Source organism: Ovis aries, chromosome 3 (assembly GCF_016772045.2).
Source record: "Ovis aries strain OAR_USU_Benz2616 breed Rambouillet chromosome 3, ARS-UI_Ramb_v3.0, whole genome shotgun sequence".
NCBI lineage: Eukaryota > Metazoa > Chordata > Mammalia > Artiodactyla > Bovidae > Ovis > Ovis aries.
The window spans coordinates 45909570-45927625 of record NC_056056.1 but is presented as its reverse complement, the minus strand read 5'-3'; the positions used below and the strand labels follow the sequence as shown (position 1 = coordinate 45927625).

General features: G+C 44.2%; 1 non-coding gene across 2 annotated transcripts in view; it reads left to right on the top strand.

Moving 5' to 3' along the window:
- LOC101117403 (uncharacterized) overlaps nucleotides 1-18056 on the top strand; it is a 159349-nt gene that overhangs the window by 31640 nt on the left and 109653 nt on the right. For both annotated transcript variants that reach the window (XR_009599814.1, XR_009599815.1), the window contains exon 2: nucleotides 715-878. This is a non-coding gene — a transcript (uncharacterized LOC101117403). The remainder of the gene's footprint in view (nucleotides 1-714; nucleotides 879-18056) is intronic.

Genomic DNA, 18056 nt, shown 5'->3' with positions numbered 1-18056 from the left:
TGAGACCTCTGCAGAGTAGGCTCTGCTCACTAGTATTCTTGCCATCACTTCTCCCTGGTTCGTGGAACAGAAAGGAGAGCCTGGTTACACATCTCACTGGTTTCTCTGTTTTCTTTTGTGACTCATTTTGGTGAATATTTCAAGTAAACACTTTCGGGGAAGATACTGGCAGCTCAGCTGGTAAAGAATCTGCCTGCAATGAGGGAGACCTGGGTTTGATTCCTAGGTTGGGAGGAGCCCCTGGAGAAGGGATAGGCTACCCACTCCGGTATTCTTGGGCTTCCCTGGTGGCACAGATGGTAAAGACTCCTCTTGCAGTGTGGGAGACCTGGCTTCGATCCCTGGGTTGGGAAGATGCCCTGGAGGAGAGTATGGCAACCCACTCCAGTATTCTTGCCTGGAGAATCCCCATGGACAGAGGAGCCTGGCAGGTTGTCCAGGGGTTGCAAAGAGTCAGACACGACTGAGTGACTAAGCACAGCACTCCTTGGCTTAGTTTTCTGCTCCCCCAGCTTTGCGCTAGGCAATAAGTCTTCCTTCGGTGTCCAGCCTGCTGTCCTTGAGGAAGAGGCCAGGGTACCTGAGACCACCATTTGCCTGGGCTGCCTTCAGCCAGGAACTGAGAGTGTTTGGGCATTTCTATAATATGGAATTCATTCCGTGTCCTTCATGAAGAGTGAAAGCCATTTGCCTCCCTTCTGTCTTTCCTTGCAGGCAGCTGGCACTGGCTGAAATTTCTCTGTCAGTGACCCACTCCTCTGTGTTTGGGTCTCATGTTGAATGCAGACATCCTGGGAGTTGCCACAGTCTTCAGGAGTGATACTTCCTATTTACAGAAAATCAAGGCCCAGCCAGGGAGGACTTTGCAACTTCTCCAGGTTTGCTATTTTTACCATCTCATGTTTCCTATAATCATTAGCTGTGAAACTCATATAACAAAAATGAATCGAGCACTTCTGGTGAACACTGAAGAGAGTGGGCACTCAGAGAGGGCCCTGTACCTTGCTCTGCGCATCTCTTCCATCTGGCTGTTCCTGAATTATATCCTCTTAAAATAAACCTGTAATCTAAGTGAGTAAATGGATTTCCTGAGTTCTGTGAATCACTCTAGCAAATTAATCAAACCCAAAGAGGGGTTTCAATTAACCTCTAATCTAGAGCCAGTTGGTCAGAAGCACAGGTGACAGTCTGGGCTTGCATTTGGCATCTGAAGTTGAGGGAAGATGAGGGCAGTCTTGTGGGGCTGAGTCCTTAACCTCTAGGACCTGACACCGTCTTCAGGTAGATAGTGTCAGAAGGGAGTTGATTTGTAGGACACCCAGTGGGAGTCAGAAAATTGCTTGTTGGTGCGGGGAAAAGCCCCACCACCCGCTGCAGCAAAGCTGGGTTGGTCCAGCTCTTTGGTTAGCAGGCTGGTTAGGAATCAGCCACAATGTCCCTATAGCCATCCCAGACTGCCACGCAGCTGGTGGACAGTAACCCTCTCCTGGCTGGCCTTGGACTCAGGCCACCTGTTCCTACCACATTTACTAGTTGTCTCCACACTCCTGCACCTATTTTGGCGGTATATGAGCTTGGCCATTTTAAACAAAGGAGGTAAATGTATTCATCAACTGCTGTGAGTTCTGTGTTGTATTCTCAAGCTCCCAGAAATCTCTGTAGATGTAGGTGGAATGCAGTCCCCAGTCAACAGAAGCAGAAACTGCGATTGGAGGGGTGGGGACTGTGCTGATTGTCCCTCAGCTGGTGCTGGCCACACTCCAGAGCTCATGTGATTTGCCTTGAGAAATGTCTTCAGAGAAAGGGACCAAAGCTTTGTGGTTCATATGAGCTGGAAGGACTTTATGAAGTCCTTTTCCATAGAATGAAGTCCATTTCCTCCTCTGAAAAATGGGGATCCTGCTAATACCTTTCTCATAGATCATTGTAAGGATTCAATGAATTAATTCAGGTGAAGCATTTTGAACTAGAAAACGCTGAGTAAATTGTTAATTATTGTTCATATCATCATTGCTGTCTGGCATACCTCCTTCACTTCACAGGCGGAAGGGGAGGTTCAGGATTAGGAACATGCCCAAGGTCACACAGCTACAGACTATGGCACAGTCAGCTCCAAACAGCCAACCCTGTGCCAGGTTTCCCATGTTAAATGGCCACATGACAAAACCATAGGAGAGACCATGTGGCGGTGTGGGTTACAAATGAGTGATGTAGACTTTGAAACATCCTATCAATCATCAAAGGCATGTGTTCCCAATATTTTCATTAAACAGACTTTGGTTTTCAGAGCAGTTTTAGATTTACAGAATTTTTGTCAACACCACACAGAGTTCCCATATGAAACTCCCATATGAAAAAGGAAAACAGTTTCCCTTTTTACTAACATCTTACCTTAGTATGACACATTTGTCCCAATTAACAAATCAATGTTGACACAGTATTATTAACTACAGTTCATACTTTATTCTGGAGAAGGCAGTGGCACCCGCTCCAGTACTCTGGCCTGGAAAATCCCATGGATGGAGGAGCCTGGTGGGCTGCAGTCCATGGGGTCGTGAAGAGTCGGATATGACTGAGCGACTTCACTTTCACTTTTCACTTTCATGCACTGGAGAAGGAAATGGCAACCCACTCCAGTGTTCTTGCCTGGAGAATGCTAGGGATGGGGGAGCCTGGTGGGCTGCTGTCTATGGGGTTGTACAGAGTCGGACACGACTGAAGTGACTTAGCAGCAGCAGCATACTTTATTCATAGTTCCTTGATTTTTACCAAATTTCCTTTTTCCGTTCTGGGGTCTCATCTGGACACCACATTACATTTAGTTGTTGTGTCTCCTCAGGCTTCTCTTGACTGTGCCAGCTTCTCGGACTTTGTTTTAGATGACCTTGGCAGTTACAAGGGGTACTGGGCAGCTATTTTGTAGACTGCTTCTGTTCCTCACCTGGGATTTATCTGAGCTTTTTCTCATTGAAAACTGGTGTTTAGGATTCTGGGGAGAAGAACACAGAGGTAAAGCATTATCTCATCACATCAGGTCGAGGGTATATCCATCAATGTGACTTATCACTGTTGGTGCTGACCTTGGGTTGACCTCTGCTTGAGGTAATGCTGGGCAGGTTTTTCCACTGTGAAATTACCTCCACTCTCTTCCATACTGTATTCTTTGGAAGGAAATCACTATGTGCAGCCCTTTAGCGACTCTTAAGGAGTTACGTTCCCCTCCAGGGTGAAGTATCTGCATAAATTATTTGAAATTCTCTGGCATGGAGAGATTTGTCAGTGTTTGTATTTTTAAATATACATGTAATGTTACAGTTAGCTAATATTTTAAGGTACAATTTAAGATATATATATGTACAGTTTATGGTATAACATGTATAATTAGGGAGAAATTTATTCTTACACCAAATGGAATCAACCTATCAAAGTCTTCTTCTTCATAATATATATTATTTGTAGCTAAGGTCTGGTCAGATCTGACAAGAGCATCATGCTTTTAACACTTGAGAGCTGGATTTGATCAAGTGTTTATTCTGTGCCAGTACTGTTCCCAGCGCATCATTTTCTGTATTAACTCAGTCTCCCTGAAGTGAGAACTAGTATCATGTCCGTTTTACAGGTAAGGCAACAGAGGCCCAGGCAGTTGGATAACATGCTCATGTGGCTAGGGAGAGGCAGAGCTGGGGAGAACCCTGGCAGTTTGGCTCTAGAGCCCCTTTGGTGGCCTCCTCAGTGCCAGAAACACACGTTCATTCATTCTCCTCAAGGGAAACCAAGTTGCCATCCTTGTAGGAGGTAAGGCTGTGCCGAGGGTGCAGACCAGTGGTAGGGCTGGCCTCGAGCTTCCTCAAGGCTCCCGGCCATTTCCAGGTCTGAGCTAGGCACAGGGCCATCTGAGCTGTGTGAATTTGGCCATTGAGCAGAGGCTCCACAGCCTCAGTTTTATCACGGAGGTCAGCGCCCTCCTCAGAGTGCTACTGGAGCAAGAGAAGAGTGTCCACCAAGCTTTCAGCCCCAAAGCTCCCAGAGCTTCTGCTGCGGGACTCACCTCCATGCTAGGGGCCCCAGCACAGCCAAGAGGTCATGAAACGAAAAGTCATTTAAAAACAACTTGGCTTTCACTCGCATTTCTCCTATACGGCTAAATGAAATGAAAGACTCACAGAGCTTCTCTCACTTCCCCCAGCCCTGCCCCCACTGCTCTCCCTGCAGGTGTCCCTGCCCTCTTCCTGGCTCTCAGATCCTCCCCTGGCTGTTTCCTTCCTTCCCTGGATTTTTATGTTAAGAATGACTGGCAGAGCCAGGCTCCTTCCCTTGGAGGATGGGGTCCAGAGGAGATGGAGGGGTATGGAGTCACCTTTCCTGGGGATGGGAAAGGCTGGGACCCATCAGCCTTGTGTTCCCTCACACTGCCTGGCCCTTGCTTGGTAAGGGACAAGGTGCCTGTGTCCATTTCCTAGCACTGCTCTAACAAAGTACCACAAGCTTTGGGCACCTCAAAACAGCAGAAGTGGATTCCCTCACAGTTCTGGAGGCTACGAGTCAGAAATCAAGGTGTTGAGAGGACCACGTCCTGTCTGAAGGCGTAGGGGAGGATCCTCCCTTGCCTCCTCCCACTGTCTCATGGTTGCTGGCAGTCTCTGGCACTTCTCGGCTTGTAGACTCATCACTGGTATCTCAGACTCCGTCATCGCGTGTCTTCTCCCACGTGTGTTTGTGCTCAGACTTCCCTCTTCCTGTAAGGACACCAGTCACTGAATTAGGGTCCACCCTGATCCAGTATGACCTCATCTTAACTTGATTACATCGCCAAAGATGCTGTTTCTAAATAGGTTCTTGTCCACAGGTTCAGAGGCTAGGGCGTATCTTTGGAGGGAAGACAATTCAACCCAGCTCATAACAGTGCCTTATTGTTCAGAATTATTCTGAGCTAGCCCATTCCTGTCCCCAGACCTGGTTCCCTCAGGCCTGTAAATTGTTTCTGTCTCTGTTCAGGCAAACCAGAGTCCTCTGCCGCCCTACAGCAGAACCTTCTTCTGGCTTCATGCCCTCAGCACCGCACTGAAGAGAGATGGACCGAGCAGGTGCTTGCCTGATGCTGTGAGGGAAGGACTGGAAGCATAGCTAGTGGGGAGTACATTTTCTGGAACTTATGATTTTTCAACCACTTTTTAAAATGGTAATATGTTGCCATAATGTTTTCCTAAGACTATGAGTAAAAATTATTTCTCCTGTGAAGAATCAGTATGAAATATAATATTAATAGTTATATCAGTGGGAAAAGAGTATTCAATAACTGAAGCTAGAAAAACATTCACATGGATAAAACTGCAACAGGATACCCACCTAACACCACATATATGAAATCAACACTAAATGGATCAAGGATAGCATCAAAGCATGTCTTCATAAGTTCATCTTGGCAGAAAACATAAATAACTATTTTTTTTTGCACTAGGGAAAGGAGTAATTTCTTTCGTTCAGTTCAGTTCAGTTCAGTCGCTCAGTCATGTCCGACTCTTTGTGATCCCGTGAATTGCAGCACGCCAGGCCTCCCTGTCTATCACCAACTCCTGGAGTTCACTCAAACTCACGTCCATCGAGTCGGTGATGCCATCCAGCCGTCTCATCCTCTGTCATCCCCTTCTCCTCCTGCTCCCAATCCCTCCCAGCATCAGAGTCTTTTCCAATGAGTTGACTCTTCGCATGAGGTGGCCAAAGTACTGGAGTTTCAGCTTTAGCATCAGTCCTTCCAAAGAACACCCAGGACTGATCTCCTTTAGAATGGACTGGTTGGATCTCCTTGCAGTCGAAGGGACTCTCAAGAGTCTTCTCCAACACCACTGTTCAAAAGCATCAATTCTTCAGTGCTCAGCTTTCTTCACAGTCCAACTCTCATAAAGTGCAAAAAAGCACCAGCCAAAAAGAGGAAAGATTGATAAATTTGATCTGGTTAAATATATTATAAAACTGAATATTCATTCTCCATGAGTCAATGTGTACATCAGGATACACATAAAAGAATATTCTTAATAGGTCCTTGCTGCTGCTATTGCTAAGTTGCTTCAGTCGTGTCCAACTCTGTGTGACCCCATAGACAGCAGCCCACCAGGCTCCTCCGTCCCTGGGATTCTCCAGGCAAGAATGCTGCAGTGGGTTGCCATTTCCTTCTCCAATGCGTGAAAGGGAAGATGCTCAGTCATGTCCAACTGTTTGCAGTTTGCAACCCCGTGGACTGCAGCCCACCAGTCTCCTCCATCCATGGGATTTTCCAGGCCTTACATAATAATAAAAAACAAACCCAGAAATATCTTAGAATGCCCACTGACAGGTAAATGGATAAATAAACTGATACTTGTGCAGTGGGATATTATACAAGATTAAATTTTATTTTGGGGGTCTAAAGACTTTAGTGTTGTTGGTCTTCCTTGTAGGTTTTGTAGTTCTTTTCTATGAACTTATCTTCCACGGAAAACATGTTTCTAAGGACATCACTTCTCCATCCTCTGGGTTGTGGAGGGGGAATTCCCGCAAGAGAGGTTTCAGCGTTGAGCTTCAGAATGTTGCACTACTAGACCAAACCTTAGGCTCGTGTGTCAGGACTGTTGACTCTGTTTCTACCTGTAGCTGGGCAGATGTGTCAGTAAAACTTCTGCCTGGTCCTCTTCATTGAAGGGCAGCATGGTCCTGCCTCCTGACCTCATGATTCCATCTTGGTCTCATGATTCATGGAAACTACAACCCAAAAGAGAAACATATAGATAAAGTAACTTACTGTTAATATTATATATCTTGGGTTGAGACATGTTTACAGATGTTCAAATATGTATAGTTTTGAAATGAATTAATAAATTAAGGTTTTAAAAAGCCTTTTCTCATGCTAAAAAGAAAAAGGGTAGTATGTGCCAATGATCGAGTGGTCAGATTCTATGACCAAGAAAAATTAATGAAAGGGAAGCTTTTTAAAAAATGTGCTCTATTGGGACTTCCCTGGTGGTCCACTGGTAAGACACCAAGCTCGCAAGGTGGGGGACCTGTGTTTGATCCCTGATCAGGGAACTAGAATTCCACATGCTGCAAAGAAGACCTGGCAGATAAGTAAAAAGAAATAAATACTTGAAAAAAAAAATGTGCTCTATCACCCACCAGCCAGTGGTGTCAGCTCTATCCCTGGCTCAGCCGTCCCTCAGATAGCTCCCATCACAACATAACCCGGCTGTGTTTCCTCCCTCTCTTGGGCAGTGCCATCTGGGAGTCCATATTTGGTTGAGCTGCAGAGGGAGGGTGTTTCTGTGGCCTGGGGCCTGGAGCACACCTGGTGTGAGGGGGAGGAGCTCCCCCTCCTTCCAGAGAAATCAGCTGGGCAGCATCTTCACTGCACACAATGGCAGAGACAGAGATGTCACACCATTGTTACTAAGGTGGCCCTCCTTTTCAATTAAAGGATTAGTGATGGGCCGGCAGAGAAGCACTTGCGGGGTACTTCATCATTTCCTCTCGCTCTAATATACTTTCCTGTGGCACACATACCCCTGAACCAGGGTAGAGGTGACAGGAAGGAAGGAGGCCCCCTGAGTATTGTGATTACAGGGGTACCTGCAGCTGCAACCACACACACACACACAGAGTCCACAGAAGGAGGGTGGGGAGCAGGTGGTTAAGAGACGAGAGAACAGAGAGAGGTTATTTGTATCTCCAAATTTGGCCCCAGACTGTGAGATTTGCAAGTGACTCTGGGAGCCTATTTTCTCCCACCCTATTCTACTCCCAGGCCTAATTTACTTAACAAAATGAACGATGATGGTTCTTTAGAGTTTACAAAATGCTCTGGGTAACATCATCTCATTTGATCCTCCTAAAATGAAGTCCTGTGAGGTGGTTGTGATTGTGACCTTTATTTTACAAGTGAGGAAACTGAGGCTCAGAGTGGCTCAGGGACTGGTCAAAGTCACAGACTCAGTGGCAGAGCGGAGAGTAAGACTTTGACTCTCTGAGTAGCTTTCTTACATCATGCTGTGGTTTTATCACCAAGATCTTGGCAGTTGCCAGAGAGGGTGCTAGAAAAGCACGGGACAGCCCCTACCCCTTGGGCTGGCATCTGGCCCTTTCCCACTGGGCAGAATAGGAGCGAAGGAACAGGGGTGGCATCCTAGCCTCCTCCCCAGCTGCGGGGAAGTGGTGGCTCTGAAAGGAAATACCCGGAATTGCCTTCTGAGCCTAGGTGGGGGCTGAGGGAGCTGGGTCCTTGAGCAGCAGAGCTCTATTTCCTTGGTGTCTGTACCTTCTGCACAGTAACCCATGGTGCCTCTGAGTATACTGTTTTCTCTGGTGAGTCCAGGAAAGGAGTGCTCAGGAATTGTTTCACTGTCATTTAAAACAATTGTTTAAAAGAACTGCTTCAAAGTTTAGTGTTCTGGTTTTTGTCAGGTAGGCTCACTGTAAAAACAATTTGGGAAATTACAATCAAATTAAAAGGAGAACAAGAGTCACAGCTCCCAGAGATAATCACTTGTCCACCAGGAACTTACCCCCTGGCTGGGAATCTAGCCAAACACAGCTTTTTCTTACCTCCCTTCCAGGCCCCACATAAATTCTAACAGAAAACGTTCCATTTCTACTTAGGATGTAGAAAGCTGTAAGAGAATAAAGAACATAGCCCCTACCCAAACAATGAGGAAAAAGTCTACACATCATAAGTCTTCCTGAATCCACCAGAGAGAACCAAGGTCACAAGGCAATCAAAATGAGCTGAATGCCAAAGAATGCCTCTGATAAGTACACCACATAGCTGAGGATAGAAACAGTGAACTTGAATATACACCAGTAGAAAGTATCCAAAATGAAACACGGAATAAAGAGTGAAAACCAGAGTATTGAAGAGTCATAAGGGGACATTTCTGGTGGTCCAGTGGTTAAGACTTCGAGCTCCCAATGCAAGGCATGTGGGTTAGATCCCTGGTCAGGGAACTAAGGTCCCGCATGCTGCAGCCAAGAAAATTAAAAAATAAAATGCTAAAAAGGGCTGTTTGTTAAAAAAACAAAAAACAAAAAAACAGAGAGTTGTGAGACACTATCAAAGGGTCTAAAATGCAACTGACTGGAATCCAGAGGAAGAGATGGTGGTATCTGGCTCTGTGTTGGGTGAAGCTAAATAGGAAGCAGACTCCTCCTTACCTATGAGGCTGGGTGAGCACTGGGCTTTGTGGAAGAAAAGAACAGGGAGAGAAAAATCTACCTTTAGTGTCAGAGCCTGTTGCCTGGCCAGGGGACGACCTCTCGATAGAGGTAGTGGAGACTGCAAGTGTGCTACACCTAAGGAATCCTAGCCAGGTGGACCTGAGCCCTAAAGGTGGCTAGAGCCATGTAAGCAAATAAGAATAATACACTCAGAGAGACCCAGCAACCAGGAAAATGAAATCTCGGAGAGGACTCAGAATAAATGGCTCTGAGCCAAGTATAACTGCTGAAGGATACATGCAATGTTTGAACAAAAATTAACCTTCACCAGTATTAGTAGGCTTTTTCTGGGTGATGCTGTGATAACAACCAACCCCAGAAATGCCATGGCTTAGGAAAAGAAAGGTTTGCTTCTCGGTTGTAACACCTCTCCTTTGTGAGCTGGCTCTGACTCTGCCTATACCTTTTTCATTTTGGAGTCAAAGGAACAGCCCCTACCTGGAATGTCCCAGCTTATGGAGGAGGGAAATGAGATGACAGAACCATGTGAAGTCTCTTAAAATTTCTTTTCAGAAGTGGCCTGTGCATCTTCCACTCACATTTCATTGGCTAAAGCAAGTTGTCTTCCAAACACGACGTCAATGAAGTAGAAAATAACAGACATCTCACAGAGGAGGGAAAATGGTTGGGAACTGTGAAAAGATCAAGCTCAGAGCATTTAAGACTTAAGAGGCATCAGTGCTTTTTTTTCTGGAACTAAGATGGTGATTTTATAATGAAAAACTCAGTAGATTAATTTGAAACTTGCATGGGCAAAATGGAAAAAGTGTGTGTTAGCTACTATTGTTTTTCGACCCATAGTACAGCTGAGGAAATTGAGGCCCGGAAGTGTTAAGGAATTATCCCAAGGTCACTCAGCTGTGGCAGAGCTGGTATTCAGTCCCAGGTAAAGTCTGGCTTCAGTGACTGTGCTGTTAGGGACGGTTCTTAATCATATTTGCTGCTTCTTAACAGACATGCTATTCTGCCAGGATAAACAAGTACGGGGACAGATCCAAGATACCTAATATGAGAAAAAGAAATTTAAGAGGGAGAACAGGAATTGTTGGAGGAGGTGTAGGAATTAAATAAATGATATAGGAAAATGCCTCTGAGTTTAAGAAAGATTTGCAATTTAAAAGAGCTCAATGACCACTATGGAGAACAGTGTGGAGATTTCTTAAAAAACTAGAAATAGAACTGCCATATGACCCAGCAATCCCACTGCTGGGCATACACACCAAGGAAACTAGAATTGAAAGAGACACGTGTACCCCAGTGTTCATCACAGCACTGTTTACAATAGCCAGGACATGGAAGCCACCTAGATGTCCATCGGCAGACAAATGGATAAGAAAGCTGTGGTACATATCCACAATGTAATATCACTCAGCCATTAAAAAGAATGCACTTGAATCAGTTCTAATGAGGTGGATGAAACTGGAGCCTATTATACAGAGTGAAGTAAGTCAGAAAGAAAAACACCAATACAGTATATTAATGCATAAATATGAAATTTAGAAAGATGGTAACAATGACCCTATATGTGAGACAGCGAAAGGGACACAGATGTAAAGAACAGACTTGGACTCTGTGGGAGAAGATGAGGGTGGGATGATTTGAGAGAATAGCATTGAAACATGTATATTATCGTATGTGAAACAGATCGCCAGCCCAGGTTCGATGCATGAGACAGGGTGCTCAGGACTGGTGCACTGGGATGACCCTGAGGGATGGGATGGGGAGGGAGGTGGGAAAAGGGTTCAGGATGGGGAACACATGTACATCGATGGCTGATTCGTGTGAATGTATGGCAAAAACCACTGCAATACTGTAAAGTAATTAGCCTCCAATTAAAATAAATGAATTAGACAAAAAAAAAAAAAAAAAACACACACAAAAATAAATAAAAGGAAAGGGCTCAGTGAACTCCAGGCTGGAATTGAGGGAAAAAGCACACATGTAGTAATAGCCTGTAAAATTCCTCAGCTCCCAGGATAAAAAGAAATCTCTATAAGCTTCCAGAAAGAAAGAATAAATCACTTATAATAAAGAATCAGACTGTCATCAAGTTTTTCATCTGCCATGCTGGACATCAGAAGACTATTAGTAACATCTAATGAAAGAAGAGGACCTTGACCTAAGAATTCTGTAACCTCACCCGGCAGTCTTTCCTGTTAGGGTGGATGTGGTGGGCTGCAGAGAGTATATCACCCACATGTGTCATTTAAGCAATTTGTTGAAATGAAGAGCCCTGTTTGAAGCAACAAATGAATCAAAGCAAACATCTCAGGATAGGGGAAGATGAAGAAGAGAGGGATCAGTAATAGTGAGAAATAAGCCTGCTGTGCTTTTGTGTGTACTCAGTCACAAGAAAGAAAGTGAAGTCACTCAGTCATGCCTGACTCTTTCTGACCCCATGGACTGTAGCATACCACGCTCCTCCATCCATGGAATTTTTTAGGCAAGAGTACTGGAGTAGGTTACCATTTCCTTCTCCAGAATATCTTCCCAACCCAGGGATCAAACCCGCATCTCCTGTGTCTCCTGCATTGGCAGGCAGATTCTTTACTGCTGCGCCACTTGGCAAGTCTATGCCTTTGTATACCTAAATCTAAGTGAATAATGATAGAGTGACTAGTAATTTATCCTCTAAGTTTGGATTTATAATTATGGTGAGAGATTTAATAACATTTCTTTATACTAAGAATCAAGCAGGCCAAAGATAAATAAATAAAATCCTAGAGGAATAGAAGATTTTATTAAACTCAATTACAGTAATGTAACTAGGCAACCTGTGAATAGAGTGAGTGAGAATGAGACCAGCTCTTGGTGGGTTGGATGGGAAGGACCATTTCAGGCATACCAAATGCCCCTCTGAGAACACTTCTCCTGTCTGCTCACTGATCTTTAAATCAAGATGAGAAACGAGTGCTTTGCTCTGAGGCTTTGTTCTGTACTCAAAGATCTCCTAGGTCTTGAAAAAGTCTTTATTTTAAACTATGGGGATACCATCCACTCAGCACAAGTGTGCTTGTTAAATTCCATCCTGAGAAGAGCTTTAATAAGGAATATACAGGACAGAGCATGAGTTCAAAGAGAGGGAGAGGGGTGGAGGAAGGACCCAGGAGATACTCAGGGTGCAGTGCTGCTCCTCCTCAAGCCCACTGATCAGTCTCACCCCCAGCCCTTCCTATCCTCTTTCCCACCCATCCTTCCCCATGGTGTCTCCATACCTACATTTACATTGTAGTATCATGGGTGATGGGACAAAGCATTCCTTTTTCTTTCAGCATAATTCCTGAGACAAGCAGCTGCTACTTATGACATTTCTCAAACTGAGAGCATAGTGAAATGTGACTTTTAGCTCAGAAAAAAAAAAAAATCTGAATTTTAATTGTGGAGCTCCTGGGTCAGCAGTGTCCTTGACATTTGAAAGCGTGAACCTTATCTGGAGCAGCTCTTAAGAGGCTGACAGACCTTGCTGAACTTGAGCTGTTTAGAATCCATTGTAGGGTTATTTCTCATTTCTGTTCTCCAGTTATACAGCAGCAGAAGGTTCACTTAGAATATAAATGCTTTTTTCATTAATCCGGAGAACTAACTTAAAGTTTAAATGGCCATATTTTACAGAGAATGTAATAAAAAGAAGTATTGTATTTTCCCCCCTCATATTATTGATATGCAGGGAATATATGCCCAAGACTCAGAGTTCCCTCAGGTGTCTCACTCTCCATCTCCAAATATATCTTGACCCATAGCTCCTTTGCTCTGCTGTGACCTTCAAAAGCCCCGGTCTTTCCCCAGCTGTACCTGTTTCTAGCTTCTTCTCCTGCCATGTGTGTATTTATTACAAGAATGACCTCACAATGGATGTCAGTGTTTTTCAACTATAAAAATTGCCTTATTTGGTTGTGTTTATGCAGACATGCTATTTTTAATACAAATAGCTGCTATTAAATGCAAAAGCATTGTGTTAGGCATTTTAGACGCATTTTTAGTTTGAGATTATTATTCTCATTTCTCAGATGACATTCTGATTATCTGTAACAATCATCCCCACATCTGATGGATTAAAATAACTCAATATAGTCCTATGCTCAAACTTTTATTAGCTGGCTGGGTTCAGCTGGGTGGTTCACTCTTGAATCGTCACACATGGTTGCCATTGTAGCCAAAATTCAGCCTCTGTACACCAGTACTGAATTGAATCTCAGAGTTTTGGGTGAAGTGAAAAGAATAGCTTTGTTGTTTTGCCAGACAAAGGGGGACCACAGTGGACAAATGCCCTCAAACTGTGTGTCGCGACCTGGAATCGATGAGGCTGGATGTCTAAGCTGCCTTCTTCACTCACATGTCTGATGCCCTACCTGTGATGATGGAAGTGGTTGGAGGCTGGCTGAGCATCCCTGTCTTTACATAGTCTCTCCCTGTTGGGCTTCCTCCCAACATTATAGTATCAGGTAGTTGGACCCACATGACCACTGCCTTCTCCAGAGCTAGTGTTCCAAGGGACCAAGGCTTCTTATGACCCAGCATCACTTTTGCTGCACCCTGTTGGTCATTATATGAAGCCCTGTTCAACGTGGGAAGGAACCACAGAAGACTGTGGATACTGTGAAGAGGGAAGGTTCACTGTGGAGTGGAGGGTGTCTTTACAGACTCGGAAATCAAGGCTTTGATGTAATGTGTCCAAGATGATGGTGCCAGCATGCAACAAAATTGAGATCTGAACCAAAGGGGTCCATTTGACCCCAAAACTTGTTTTTCTGTATCATTCTCTACCTTATTGGTTATTCTGGCTCTTTAGCATAGAATGTCTCTAGAATGACCTGTTTTAACTGTTGCCAGGAGTATTTTGGTTGAGTTTAGATAGAAGGGATCAGGTAAAATGAGAAGCACAGCTACCCCAAACTCCTTCTGGGACTGTATTTGTAGGATGAAATCACCCAAGTTTTCTTCAAATCAACGGATGTTTCTTTAGTGACTGGTCAGTACTGCTGCCTTCCCCTAAGGAGTCTAAAATGTTCCCCTTTTAGCTCTACTCTGGGGACCGTGGCAAACAGTACTTTGATCCTTAGGGCACTGATGAACAGTCATCCATTTAGACAGAGTTTACATTGTCCTAATGTGATGACTTTGGCAATTCAGGAAAAACGTCAGTGAGGGTACATTTAGGGGTAATAAATACCCCTTATATGTGTGTCCTGTAGCTTTTAAAGTACAGTTATACATTTTATCCGTCAGGATAGGCTGGGTTATACTTTAAAAAAAGAAAAAAATTTCCTGTACATTGAAACAGCAGAGGTTCATTTCTCACAGCACGTTTCCTGCAGATGTATTAGGTACTCTGTTCCCTTGCCTTTTGCCTCCTCTAAGACCTAGGACAGTGGAGCAGCCACTATTCAGAACATTGCTAGGATCATGGTAATGTCACAGAGGTCTCACTCGGAAATTAAATATTTGGCCCACACGTGACACGTATTCCTTCTGCTCAAAATTCATCAGCTGAAGGAAATCATCTGTTGGAACTGGCCACAAGGACACCAAGAAGTATAATCCTAAAATGTGCCCAATGACTGGAAAAAGCACTAATGAATATCACATACAAATGACTGTATAGGTTTTCTTAGCAATTTGATGATGCAAAGAGTTGTGGAGTTGTCCTCATTGTCCAGATGTATAGAGGCAACAGCAACAGCAGAACTTGTTATATTGTTAGTGCAAATCTCTGTCCCTGATGCATAGTGAGGCCAAACAAACCAAAACATCAGAGTTTGGAGCAAAGAAAGGTTTCTTGCAGGGCCATGCAAGGAGATGGTGGTTCAGGCCCTCGAAAACCCCCTGAGTTTCCAGTTTCTACAAAGCATTTTCAAAGGTCAGGTGAAGGAAAGGAGTCACAGGATCTGTGATCAGCTCTTACACAATTCTCTGATTGGTTGATGGTGAGGTAATAGGGCTGTGTTATAGGAATTAACATTATCAGTCCTTAGACACCAGAAAGCCTAGGTCTGTGTGCTTATGGTCATCAAGTAGTTAACATTTTCTGCCATTCTGCATAAGGGATCTTAGTTCCCCAAGCAGGAATCTAACCTGTGTTCCCTGCAATGGAAGCACAGAGTCTTAACCACTGGACTGGCGGGGAAATCTTTGGTGGTGGTGGTGGTGGTGGTGGGTGTTCACATCTATAAAACAACTCAGGAAATGTGGGAGAAGCCCTGCCCTGGGAAGACTCCATAGAGTATTGCTCAATTACAATATATATGAAGCTGTTATAAAAAATTAAAGGTTGGTGAAAAAGGGTGGGGTTGGTATATGACATACAGGGAGAATAAATCTCTTTTGCAAGGTTGGTTAATAACAGGCACCCTATATTTCCCACCCCATCCATAGCCCTGTACTCAAGAGAGGCAGAGGAAGTAATGCAGGGGCACTTAACTTAGGTCCATAGATAGGCTCAGACAATAAAGAATGTTCCTGCAATGCAGAAGACCCAGGTTTGGTCCCTGGGATAAGAAGATCCCGTGGAGAAGGAAATGGTAACCCACTCCAGTATTCTTGCCTAGAGGAGCCTGGTGGGCTACAGTCCATAGGGTTGCAAAGAGTTGGATCTGACTAAGCAACTAACACTTTCACTTTTCCTAGATAGAGGGAGATGATTTACAAACTCACCCCTAAATTGTAGGCAAAATGTGTGTAGATGTTCATTTTGGGAGAGGAAGGGTACAGTTTGTACTAGCTTATCAAAGAAGTCTATGACCCCCAGAAGTCACTGAAAAGAGTAATGAACCAGTAGTCAAGAACTGAGTCCTAACTTTGGCTGCCTCTAACTGCCAAACTTGGACAAGTCATTTCTCTTCTTCATTTGTAAAATGAGGTCCAGGACTTATTGATATCGCGCTCTCGTCCAGCTCAGTACACACTATGCTGGATACCTGTGGCCAAGCAGATCTGAATTCACGGCTGGTTCTGCCTCTCAATGGTTGCGTGGCCTTATGTCAATTCTAGAACCTGTTCACACCTCTGTCAAAGGTGAATACATAGGCAGGCTTCTTGGGAGGATTAGGGACCGTGAGTGGAGAACACCTGGCCATTGTTATTAAATGATGCTTCCTATGAGTCTATGTTTGGCTCAAGTCCTGCTGAGCACTACATATTTTCAGTGAGTAGGCATGGTCTGTCAGGAATTCAAGTTGTACCAAATCCAGATGTCGGCAAGGCCTTGCCCTCGAGCAGTTCCTACTCTAGAAAGGAAGTCTGGGTGGAAGCCTTGCCCAACCTCATCCATGTACACACCATGCCTGACTCATGTCTTGCCTGGACTTTCCAGTAGGGCCAGCTCCTGTCCCTACTTGCTTCTCTACACAAGTGCTGAGTCATCACGGGCTAAGTCATGACATGGGCTCGTAGCCTCCCCAAGAGGCTGAACCCACCAAAGCACCAAATACTGATGGAGCCACAGAACCAACCCCTTGACCTTCCCAGCTTTCTTCACTGGCAGCTTCCCATGTTACTGCTACTATAGCCATCATACCCCAGATTGACTCACTGCTTCCTGCTGTAGCTAGGGCAGGGATTATTGCTCCTGGTTTAGTCATGAGGTGTCGCAAGCCCAGAAGAGTAAGGTAAACGTAACCTCCACAAGGAAACACAGCTGGTGGCGGCCCTGAGTCAGGCCTCCTATCTCCTGGTCCTTTTGTCACCTCCTTGCAAGATGTCATTATATTAGTTTTCTGTTGCTGTTATAAAAATTACCATAAATTTAGTGGCTTAAAACAACACAAATTAATGAAAACCACTTAAACACTGAGATAACCACTACGAGAGTCTGAAAAACTATCCACACCAAATGCAAGTGAGGATATAGAGCAACAGGAAATCATTGATTGTGGGTAGGAATGCAAAATGGTACAGCCACTTTGGAAGATAGTTTGGCAGTTTCTTATAAAACTAAATGTACCCTTACTACATAATCCAGAAATCATACTCCTTGGTATTCACCCAAAGGATTTGAAAACTTATGTCTACAGAAAAACCTGTGCACAGATGTTTATAGTATCTTTATTCATACTTGCCTAAACTTGGAAGCAACTAAGATCCTCAATAGGTAAATGGATAAATTAAATGTGATACCTCCAGACAATGGAATATTATTAAGCACTAAGTAGAAATGCGCTATCAAAGCCATAAAAAGCAGGGGAGGGAGCTTAAATGTACATTACAGAGTGAAAGAAGTCAATCAGATAAGGCTACATCCTGTGTAATTCCAACTATTTGATGTTCTGGAAAAGGAAAAGTTTATATGGAGACAGTAAAAACATAAGGTTGTTTCCTGGGGGTTGGGCAGGGAGGTGAATAGGCAGAGCACAGAGGATTTTTAGGGCAGTGAAAATACATTGTATGAGACTGTAATGATGAATCACGTCATGATACATCTGTCAGAACCCAGCAAATGTACAACACCAAGAGTGAAGCCTAACATGAACTGTGGACTTGGGGTGATGGTGCTGTGTTGGTGTAGGATCATTGTAACAAATGTACTACTTTGCTGAGGGATGTTGGTAATGGGGAAGGGTATTCCTGTGTGAGAGCATGGGGTATATGGGAACTCCTTGTACCCTCCTGACAGTTTTGCTTTGAACCTAAAACCATTCCTTTTTTTTTTTTTTAATGTTTATTTATTTGGCTGCTCAGTGTCTTAGTTGTGGCACTCGGGATTTAGTTTCCCCAACTAGGGACCAACCCCCCTAAAATCATTCTTTAAAAAAAAAAGTCTTGAAAAACAAAACCAAAAATTTGTTATGTAACAATCTGGAGATTAGAACCTCTTTGGACTAAAA